Genomic DNA, 12,331 nt, shown 5'->3' with positions numbered 1-12,331 from the left:
GAGTGAAGTAAGTCAGAAAGAGAAAAAGAAATACAGTATGCTAACACATATATATGGAATCTAAGGAAAAAAAAAAAAAAAAGGTCATGAAGAACCTAGTGGCAAGACGGGAATAAAGGCACAGACCTACTAGAGAATGGACTTGAGGATATGGGGAGGGGGAGGGGTGAGATGTGACAGGGTGAGAGAGTGTCATGGACATATATACACTACCAAATGTAAAATAGATAGCTAGTGGGAAGCAGCCGCATAGCACAGGGAGATCAGCTTGGTGCTTTGTGATCACCTAGAGGGGTGGGATAGGGAGGGTGGGAGGGAGGGAGATGCAAGAGGGAAGAGATATGGGAACATATGTATATGTATAACTGATTCACTTTGTTATAAAGCAGAAACTAACACACCATTGTAAAGCAATTATACTTCAATAAAGATGTTTAAAAAAAAAATAAAAGAATTAGAAAAAGAAGAACAAATAAAACCTAAAGTCAGCAGAAGGAAGGAAATAATAAAGATCAAGAAGGAAATAAATATAATAGAGATTAAAAAATAGAAAAAAATCAGTAACACCAAGAGTTGGTTCTTTGTTTTCCCTTTTTCTTTAAATTTATTTATTTATTTACTTATTTATTTATTTATTTATTGGCTGTGTTGGGTCTTCGTTGCTGCATGTGGGCTTTCTCTAGTTGCGGTGAGAGGGGGCTACTCTTCAAGCGTAGGCTACTCTTCATTGTGGTGTGTGGGTTTCTCATTGCGGTGGCTTCTCTTGTTGTGGAGCACGGGCTCTAGACATGTGGGCTTCAGTAGTTGTGGCACATGGGCTCAGTAGTTGTGGCACATGGGCTCAGTAGTTGTGGCTCACGGGCTCTGAGCGCAGGCTCAGTAGTTGTGGCACATGGGCTTAGTTGCTCGGCAGCATGTGGGATCTTCCTGGGCCAGAGCTTGAACCCATGTCCCCTGCATGGGCAGGCAGATTCTTAACCACTGCACCACCAGGGAAGCCCCAAGAGCTGGTTCTTTGAAAGGGTAAACAACATTGACAAACCTCTGGACAGGATCAGAAAGAAGAAAAGAGAGAGAACCCAAATAAACAAAATAAGAATTAAAGAGGAGAAGTAACAACCAATACCACTCAAATGCAAAGAGAGAGAGAGAGAGAGAGAGAGAGAGACAGAACACTACAAACAGTTACATTCCAAAAACTTGGACACCCTAGAAGAAATGGACACGTTTCTAGCCCACCGAAACTGAATCAAGAAGAAATAGATATTTTGAACAGACTAATCACTAGAAGTGAAATAGCATCTGTTATAATAATAATAATAATAATAATAATAATAATAATAATAATAATAATAAAAACACCCTGCAAACAAAAGTCCAGGACCAAATGGCTTCACTGGGGAATTCTACCAAACATATACAACAAAGAAATTGTACCAATCCTTCTCAAACTATTCCAAAAGATTGAAGAGGAGGGAACACTCCTAAAGGTGTTCTGTGAAGCCACCATCACCCTGATACCAAAAGCAGACAAAGACACCACCAAAAAAGAAAATTACAGGCCAATATCTTTAATGAATATAGATGCAAAAATTCTCAACAAAATATTAGCAAACCAAGCCCAACAACACATAAAAAAGATCATACACCACGATCAAGTTGCATTCATCCCACGGTCACAAAGATGGTTCAACATATGCACATCAATCAATGTGATACACCACGTCAACAAAAGAAAAGACAAAAACCACATGATCATCTCAATAGATGCAGAAAAAGTATTTTATAAAATTCAACAACCATTCATGATCAAAACTCTTACTAAAGTGGGTACAGAGGGAACATATCTCAACATAATAAAAGTTATTTGTGACAAACCCACAACCAACATAATACTCAACGGTGAAAAGTTGAAAGCCTTCCTGCTAAAATCTGGAACAAGACAATAATGCCCATTCTCACCACTTCTATTCAACATAGTATTGGAAGTCCTAGCCACAGCAATCAGAAAAGAAAAAGAAAATAAAAGACATTCAAATTGGAAGAGAAGAGATGAAACTGTCATTATACGCAAATGACACGACACTACATATAGAAAACCCTAAAGACTCCACACAAAAACTACTAGAACTGATAAACAAATTCAGCAAGGTTGCAGGATACAAGGTTAACATACAGAAGTCTGTTGCATTTCTTTCCACTGACAAATATCAGAAACGGAAAGTAAAAAAAAAAAAAATCCCTTTTAAAATCACATCCAAAAAAATAAAATACTTAGGAATAAACCTGACCAAGGAGGCGAAAGACTTATATGCTGAGAACTATAAAACATTGATAAAGGAAACTGAAGATGATTCAAAGAAATGGAAAGATATCCCATGATCTTGGATTGGAAGAATTAGTATTGTTAAAATGGCCATACTACTCAAAGCAATCCACAGATTTAATGTGATCCCTATCAAATGATCCATGACATTTTTCACAGAACTAAGACAAATAATCCTAAAATTTATATGGAACCATAAAAGACCCAGAATTGCCACAGCAATCCTGAGGAAAAAGAACAAAGCTGGAGGCATAACCCTCACAGACTTCAGACAATACTACAAAACTACAGTAGTCAAAACAGCATGGTACTGGCACAAAAACAGACACATAGATCAATGGAACAGAAGAAAGAACCCAGAAATCAACTCACAAACCTATGGTCAATTAATCTTCAACAAAGGAGGCAAGAATATACAATGGAGAAAAGACAGTCTCTTCAGAAAGTGGTGTTGGGAAAGCTGGACAGCTGCATGTAAATCAGTGAAGTTAGAACACAGCCTCACATCATACACAAAAATAAACTCAAAATGACTTAAAGACTTAAATATAAAACATGACACCATAAAACTCCTAGAAGAGAACATAGGCAAAACATTCTCTGACATAAATCATAGCTATACTGTCTTAGATCAGTCTCCCAAGGCAAAAGAAGTAAAAGTGAAAATAAACAAATGGGACCTAATCAAATACAGCAAAGGATGCCGTAAACAAAATGAAAAGACAACCTATGGAATGGAAGAAAATATTTGCAAATTATGTGACTGACGAGGGCTTAATTTCCAAAATATACAAACAGCTCATGTAATTCAATAACAAAAAAACCCCAAATAATCCAATCAAAAAATGGGCAGAAGACCTAAATAGACATTTCTCCAAAGAAGACATACAGATGGTCAATAGGCACATGAAAAGATGTTCAGCATCGATAATTATTAGAGAAATGCAAATCAAAACTACAATGAGGTACCACCTCACACCAGTCAGAATGGCCAGTATTAAAAAGTTTACGAATGACAAAGGCTGGAGAGGGTGTGGAGAAAAGGGAACCGTCCTACACTGTTGGTGGGAATGTAAATTGGTGTAGCCACTACAGAAGACAGTACGGAGGTACCTCAAAAAACTAAAAATAGAGTTGCCATATGATCCAGCAATCCCACTCCTGGACATATATCCAGAGAAAACTCTAATTCAAAAAGATACATGTACCCCAATGTTCAAAGCAGCACTATTTACAATAGCCAAGACATGGAAGCAACCTAAATGTCCATCAACAGATGAATAGATAAAGAAGATGTGGTATATATACACAATGGAATACTATTTACCCACAGATAATAATGCCATTTGCAGCAATATGGATGGACCTAGAGATTATCAAACTAAGTGAAGTAAGTCAGACAGAGAAAGACAAATGCCATATGATATCACTTATATGTGGAATCTAAAATATGACACAAATGAACTTATCTACAAAACAGAAACAGACTGACAGACACAGAAAACAAACTTATGGTTACCAAAGGGGAAAGGGGGTGGGGAATGGATAGACTAGGAGTTTGGAATTAACAGATACAAACTACTATATATAAAATAAATAAACAACAAGATCCTACTGTATAGCACAGGGAACTATATTCAATATTGTGTAATAAACCATAATGGAAAAGAATATGAAAAAGAATACATATACATATGTATAACTGACTTACTTTGCTGTACACCAGAAACTAACATAACATTGTAAATCAACTATACTTCAATAAGAAAAAAAAAAAAAAAAAGGATCATAGGCCTAAATGAAAAGTGCAAAACTACAAAACTCTTCAAAATAACAAAGAAAACCTATATGACCCTGAGGATGGTGATGACTTTTTAGATATAACACCAAGGCACAATCCATGAAAGAAAAAAAACTGATAAGCCGGAATTCATTAAAATTAAAAACTTCTGCTACATGAGAGAAAATGTCAAGAGAATGAGAGGAAAAGCCACAGACTGGGAGAAAATAGTTATAAAAGACACAGCTGATTAAGGACTATTATCCAAAATATACAATACTTAACAGTAAGAAACTGAACAGCCTGGTTTAAAATTGGGCAAAAGACCTGAACAGAGGGACCTCCCTGGTGGCTCAGTGGTTAAGAATCCACCTGCCAATGATGGGGACACGGGTTCGATCCCTAGTCCAGGAAGATTCCCACATGCCACATGCACCACAACTACCGAGCCTGCGTTCTAGAACCTGAGCCACAACTACTGAAGCCCGTGTGCCTAGAGCCCGCACCGCAACGAAGAGTAGCCTCTGCTCTCCGCAACTAAAAAAAGCCCAGGTGCAGCAACGAGGACAAAACGCAGCCAAAAATAAATAAATAAAAATAAATAAATATATTTTTTTAAAAAAAGACCTGAACAGATACCTCACCAAAGAAGATATACAGATGGCAAGCAAGCATATGAAAAGATGGGCAATATCGTATGTCATTAGGGAACTGCAAGTTAAAAAAACAATGAGATACCATTACACACCTATTAGAATGGCCAAAATCTGGAACCCTGACATCACCAAATGCTGGCAAGAATATGGAACAACAGGAACTATCATTCATTGCTTGTGGGAACAAAATAGTAGTACAGCCACTTTGGAAGACAGTTTGGTAGTTTCTTACAAAACTCAACATACTCTTACCATATAATCTGGCAATCATACTCTTAGTTATTTACCCAAAGTTGAAATTTATGTCCATACAAAAACCTGCACATGGATGTTTATAGCAGTCAGTTTCATAATTGCCAAAACTTGAAAGCAACAAAGATGTCCTTCAGCAGATAAATAAACTGTGGTACATCCAGACGATGGAATATTATTCAGCACTAAAAAGAAATGTGCTCTCAAACTCTGAAAAGACATGTAGGAAACTTAAATACATATTACTAAGTTAAAGAAGCTGATCTGAAAAGGCTACATTTTGTATGGTTATAAGTTATGACGTTATGAAAAAGGACAAACTATGGAGATAATAAAAATGTTAGTGGTTTCCAGGGGTTAGAGGAGAGGGAAGAATGAATAAGCACAGCACAGAGGATTTGGGGAGCAGTGAAACTATTCTGTATGATACTACAAGGGTGGATACATATCATTATACATTTGTCAAAACCAAACAATGTACAAAACCAAGAGTGAACCCTTATGTAGACTATAGACTTTGGGTAATAATGATGTGTCAAGGTAGTTCATCAGTTGTAACAAATGTAGCACTCTGGGGCAACCAAGGATGTTGATAGTGGGAAAGGTTGCACATGTGTGGGGACAGGGAGTATATGAGAAATCTCTGTACTTTCTGTTCAATTTTGCTATGAACCTAAAACTACTCTAAGAAATAAAGTTTACTAATTCAAAAAAAAGTCTTGGGTTTGAGTTCTGACACTGCTGCTTACTGGTTAAGTTGCCCTGGGACAATCAACTTATTAAGCCTTGTAAACTGCTGGTACAAGTAGTATTTACTTCCCAGGCTCTCCAAGAGACTGCAGTGAAACACTGGGTGTGAGAACACTTTGTAAAGTGCTATATACCCATGCCTTTGGCTTCCTACAGAAGCAACCAAACAATTTCTCATCGTTTTCCACTGAGCCAGCATTGGTGGTTGCAGATGTGGAAATACCTCATCCTTTTACGACCTTAAAGAAATTAGCATGAACTCCAAGAAAATCCCAAACAAAAGCTGATGAAACTTTGTTGGCTGCCAAGGAAGCAGCTGGCACCATAAACACTGTGAGAGCTTTGCTGGCATGCCTCCCTCTACTGTGCTGCCAAATGCTCTTGATGGGGGTACCTGGCATTGCAGTGAGGAAACCAGTGGGAGAGAAGAGGCCATCCTATAACCTGCCTCTGGCCTAAAACAACGGGATACCTTTGGAGAACTACTCTTGCAGGACTCCACCAAGTTTAAGTGCACATTCCATGCTATACCCCTTGGGGGAATGCGAGGCATGGCCCAGATCCTTCAGGATAAAGCATCCAGGTAACATAAGTACTGTTTTTCTTTTAAACATACCATCAATCTCTATTTCTTTAAGTCTATGGATAGAAACACAATCTTTAATTACCTTCTAAATGTTTGTATGTTTGTTTACTTTTGTCTCTTTATCTTTAGGGCATTTCCCAGGCAATTTTTAATGAGCCTTAAAAATGTTTCCATTATGAAGAAATGGACAACAATTGTAAAGCGAGTGTTGCCAAAAGAAGTAAGAGGACAATGACTATTTTCCCATATTTAGGTAAAACTTGTCTCATTTTCTCCACCTTCCTTTATTATTCTAAGCAGCCTTTATATAACCCATTTTGGATAGCTCAAAAGTTCTTCCTAGTTACAAAAAAGAGTTTTTTGCCTCCTGTATAAGTGGCATGCCAGGTAAGAACAGGAAGACGAACCCCAAATTGCCTTTGCTCACTGAGCTCACATTCCCTTGTCCCCACTGAGAAATCTGCTGTCCACTCAGACATGGGCAAGTAGGCAAGTGTTCTCCTGGGCACTCCACCTCCTGACCCCTGGACCATGGCTTGGCACTGGCCAGGCCCAACCTGGGGTCTACCTCCGGTCCCAGTCTCTCATGCTTGGCAGAGCTATGACTTAAAGGGGAAACATATGAAAAGGGACCCTGGATTTTCCCTCAAATCCTTCACAATTAAGTTTTTTAGGAAAGACCAGAAGATCTGAGTCTGTGTACATGGGGCAAGGACATATTCATAGTAGAAATGATGTCTCCGGAGCTTGTCAACTGGAGAGGCTTCTGCTTATGGTTAACAGTCATAGCAAGATGTTTCATCCTCATTTCTAAGTTGTATTTGAAGTATAGACTTGAAAATTTACAAACTGATGCTCAGAAATATCTTCAGGATCAAATTGACCTTTAAACTGAAAGGATTCCATTTCAAATTAGGAATGATGTGTATTTTTTTAAAACATTTATCTATGTATTAGCTTGGAAACATTTAAGAACTTTGAAACCATATACAACTGGTATATTTTTCACTGGGCAGCTGGGCTGATGCTTTTTTCTATTTCAAGAGCATTGAAAAAAAAAGTTTAATTTACTCATGGATCTCTTCAAACCAACAGTAGCCTGCATGATGATATTTCTGAACACAGCAGAGAATAGCTGAGTATGTAACTCTGAGGATTTTTACATATTTATAAGTTCTTGTAAATATATTCCTTGCCCCAAACTTAAAGGTCTACTGACTCACCTACAGCTAACCAAACACCGGGATATCAGTTAGATGTTATACTTCTAATCCCAGGAAGAAGAAAGAAAGAGTGAGTCAAAAAAAAGATGAAAGGAAGGAAGAGAAGAAGTGGGGGCATAACAAGGGAAAAAAGAAGGAAGGAGCGATGGAGGCAGGGAGGGAGAGAAGGAAAGAAGCAGGGAGGGAAGGAAAAAATGGCATCATTCAATATGTGTTTCAAAGCATACAAGTTGAGGCTAGTTTTCTGACTGGATCCAATTACTTTAAATTCAACAAATATTTATGGAGTCCATACCATATGCAAGGCATCCTGATGAAAAATCAGTAATAAGAGAGTGTCCTTAAACTTTTTAAAAATAAGATTCAATTTAAAATAAAACCTAAACAAGACACACAAATGCATGGGCATAAGTCTTCATATCACTTGTGCATAATATAGGTACAACATGGTGTTATATAAGCCGCCAGAGGACTGAAGCTCACAAAAGTACAAATCTGAGCATTTTACTGTGCCATTTTAAAACCCTATTAGATAATAATGTAAAAGTTTAAGGCATGGAGCATACCCACCTACTGATCTACCTACCTACCTAGTTTCCTTCCTTCCACTATCTGTCCATTGATCCATCCTTCCTCTATGCCAGGGGTCCCCAACCCCGGGGCCGTGGACCGATACAAGTCCACAGCCTGTTAGGAACTGGGGCAGCGCAGAAGGAGGTGAGCGGTGTGTGAGCGAACAAAGCTTCATCTGCCGCTCACCATCACTCCCCAATGCTCGCATTACCACCTGAACCAACCCCTGCGCCCCCCCCGCCGTGGAAAAATTTTCTTCCATGAAACCAGTCCTTGGTGCCAAAAATGTTGGGGACTGCTGCTCTATGCCATATTCCTCTAAAGTCAACCTGTCACCCTGACCTCAAAAACTATAATCTATTTGCCTTTTTAGCAATAGGATAGAGATCTCATCAGAAACTAGGTACTGTAGACAATTCCTGATTCCACCACCACCCCTTCCCAGTCCAAGCCCCTATCATCTCTTAGCTAAACAACTGCAGTACCCTTCTAACTGGTCTCTCCTTGCTTCTTTAAATTTATTCTCACATAGTAGCTAGAGAGAAATTTTTGAAATGTATCAGATCATGACATTCACCTTTTTAAAACCCTACAAACATTGCACTGATAATAAAACCGAGGGTCCTCATCAGAACATCAAAGGCTCCACCTAATCAGCCTCACTAACTCTCCAACCTTGTTTGTACCTTTCCCCTTCCACCACTATCTCCAGTTTTTCCCTTCCTTGAATATACCAAGCTTTTTCCCTGTTAACACCGCTTGGCCCTGTTATTCCATGTTTCTCAGTTTCCTCCAGTAGTCCCCTTCTCTTTCTTCCTGGATTAGCTAAAATGTTACCTTCTCCAAACATGCTGCCTAAAGTGGGCCCTGCTCTCTTTATCCATTCATTCCTTCTCTATCACCTCTCCTTGCTCATTTTCTATACAGAACTTATGACCTTCTCAAGTCATTTTGTTATTACTCTCTCCCCTGCTGGAATGTAAGTCCTTAGAAAGAGCAACAAAATTGACAAACATTTAGCTAGACTGACCAAGAAAAAAGAAAGATGATTCAAATTACTAAAATCAGGAATGAAAAGGGGAGACATTACTACTGACCTTACAGAAATAAAAAAGATTATAAGGAACTACTCTAAACAACTGTATGCCCAACAATGAGACAATCTAGATGAAACAGGCAAATTCCTAGAAAAACACAAACTACCAAAACTGACTCAAAAATAAAGAAATGATCTGAACCTATAAGGAGATTGAATTATTAATCAATTCAGCTTATCTGATTTGTCAAGTACTCCTCAATGTTTCCATTTTTAAGAATTCTTCTATGGTCAGTTGTAAAGATTTGCAAGATGTGATGTAAAATGCTTTGCCCCTCTAGGTAGGGAGAATGATATTTCTGTGAACAACATAAAGATATGGTTATCAAAATTAAGTGCTATACTATTCCTACTGGCCATAACATTTGGTTTCCCACCCCTCCCCCCAAAAGAAAACCAAATAGGCATTTGTAATTCTCTCCCAGGTTTCAGGACCTGAAAGAATTCCAGCTGACCTAATACTTAATCTTCATAAAATCAGTAAGGTGATGGCTTTGGAATCAAGCCTGGGATAAAGTTCCAGGCTTTTTGCTTACATTGCCTGTGGGATGTAAGGACAAGTCTTTGAGAAACCATGTCCTCATTCTATGGGACAATATGGGTACAATGTGGTTTTATTCTAGAATTACAAAGAATAATTGGGTAGTATCTCAAAGTGTGTAACTTAACAATTAATGTAGCAGCTATTATTGATCATCTACCATATACCTGGTACTCTACTGGGGGATACAATTTCAAGTAAAACATGGCTTCTTCACAGAGGCGAAAGAGTGGTTGAAAAGATACTTTCAATATTAATTAGCAGTTTTTTCTTCATTTCTCTGCTTAATGTAGAATTAAAGTTTTTTAAATTAATAACACAATCAATCAATAGGCCTATAAACCATTGTGGTTAACAGTGAAAATGATTGATGACTATTTTACAAGTGGCAAAATGCAGGTGATAAGGTTTTTATCCTCTCTTTAGAGAGGTTCTCTAGGTGTCTCTTGATAATGGAGAGTAGAAAAAAACACTATAGAAGTTGGGTTAAAATACTAATTTCCTGTATATAATGAATGAAATAAAATGAAACATGTAGAAGGACTTATACATTTCCCCCAAAATTGTAAGTACTGAATGAGTTTTTTAGAATTCAAATCTTTATGAACCCTCTTGAAAATATTTCAGCAACATATTCTGCAGCTCATATTTTGCAGAAATGAAACTATAGAGACATAGAATGTTGGCACCCAAAGAATAAAGATTAAGGAGTCGTCACAGAGCAGGGGACAGAGACTTCTTCCAAATGAAGTGTGACTGGTGGCAGAGCTCAAAGTTACAAAATATATGGCAAGATCTTTATGGCCAATTATGAGAAAATTTAAAACACCTTCCAACCCTGGGGAAAGTAACGCTTAAAGTAAGTGGCAAAGGACAATCTGCCTTGGTGAGAAGATTTCACCAGCCCCACAGACAAAGGCAAGGAAAAGAATAAAGTAAATTGGAATGTCCTGATTTCAGTTTGATGACAACTTCTGGTTATAAGAAGACATGCGTTCCTCAGAGGACTCCCAGATTTCTGAGCTGATACTTGCCCTAACTCTAAACTATATATAGCACCATCTAGTGAAATAACAGAATACTTAGGCTTTTAAAAATAAAAACTTAAGAAATGGTTAAAAGTATAAATCAATGGAAGATGTAGGGTCTTAAAAGGATGGAATGGGAAAAATGAGCTTATTTTCTCACTTGAAATACACTTTTAAATTCTTAGATAATATGAGGATGCTTTTTAATTCAATCAGTCATTTGATACAGTGACCATCCTTAGGCATTGGTTTGGCATTACAGGGAGAGACATGTTGGAGTAAGGAAGAATGAAAAACACTGGCTATGGAGGTGAGAACTGGGGCTGGGCTAAGGGTGTATGAATTCCTAACTGAGAAGAGGAGAATGTACAATGGTGTGCTGGAGCCAGCTAGCACTGCTGGAGAGAGCCAACTGTGCACATCTATTGTCAACTTTTTGCTCAGTGATGTCTCGTTTGTAACATGAAATTGGCCATGGTGGGAATACTTACACAATGGAAATTGGCAAATGCTACAAATCAAGGTTACCTACCCTCAGAAAACACACCACTAGAACATACCAACCTCTAATCCTCCCAGCTGACCACAGTCCTTATGGATGGAAGCCAGAAATAAAGTCTGGTGGTGGTCAGAGTCCCACTAGACAAAGAAATCTGAGTCTAAATGGTATATGGTTGGTGTGCTAACTAGTGGCTGCTAAGACCTTGTCAAAAATATAAAAATTGCTCAAACTTATAAAAAACAAAGCAGTTCAAGCTACTTTAACTTTCAGAAAACAACTGAAAATTCCTCCAGCACCTTTAAGAAGAGATATATCAGTTGCTAAAAGAGGTAGCTAATGTGCACACAGTGCAGGAAAGGGCTTGGAGACAACAGAGCCAGGGTGTGGATTGGCTTGACTTTCTTCAACAGAGTAGCCTTGGACAATTTAGACGTTGGGCTGGTTCTTCAACTAAAAGTCAAAATTAGACCAGTGGGGTTTTCTTTCGTTAATTAGTGGAACCCTTTCCTCAAATGACCTCTTATATGCAATACCAATACTCTGTTGTAAGCTTTACAGTGTCATTTAAAAGGCCAGTGCCTCTGAAAGACCTCAAGCTCCTCTGAAGACCTCAGAACACAGTGTTAAAGCCATTGAATTAGACTGTTTCCAAGAGTATATTTTCCCTTCCAGCACTGGTATTCTAAACAAGGAATTAGCTAACTATCAGCTGCACTTCTCCCCACTTCCCCTATCTAGAGGAGTGCACCTCCTCCCCTTCTACCGAATCTAAGAGGGTAGAAGGGATAGAGTCCAAAACCCACTTCTCTCCATAGGTGCGCCAAGGGCTCCACTCCAATTTGGTTTTCAATCTGCAAATTGTTGATCCTAGATGGGTCTTTAAGTCAGAAGAACTTGATATGGATGGAAATCATATCTGGGCAAGACTACTCTCTCCCATTCCAAAAACACTCCGGTGTTCGGAGTCTGTATGTATAGGTGAGTTACACATGCTATTCTGAAGTGCTTTCATCTTATA

This window comes from Eubalaena glacialis, chromosome 9, assembly GCF_028564815.1.
Source record: "Eubalaena glacialis isolate mEubGla1 chromosome 9, mEubGla1.1.hap2.+ XY, whole genome shotgun sequence".
Lineage (NCBI taxonomy): Eukaryota > Metazoa > Chordata > Mammalia > Artiodactyla > Balaenidae > Eubalaena > Eubalaena glacialis.
The sequence above is the reverse complement of the archived record's forward strand: the minus strand, read 5'-3'. Positions refer to the sequence as shown.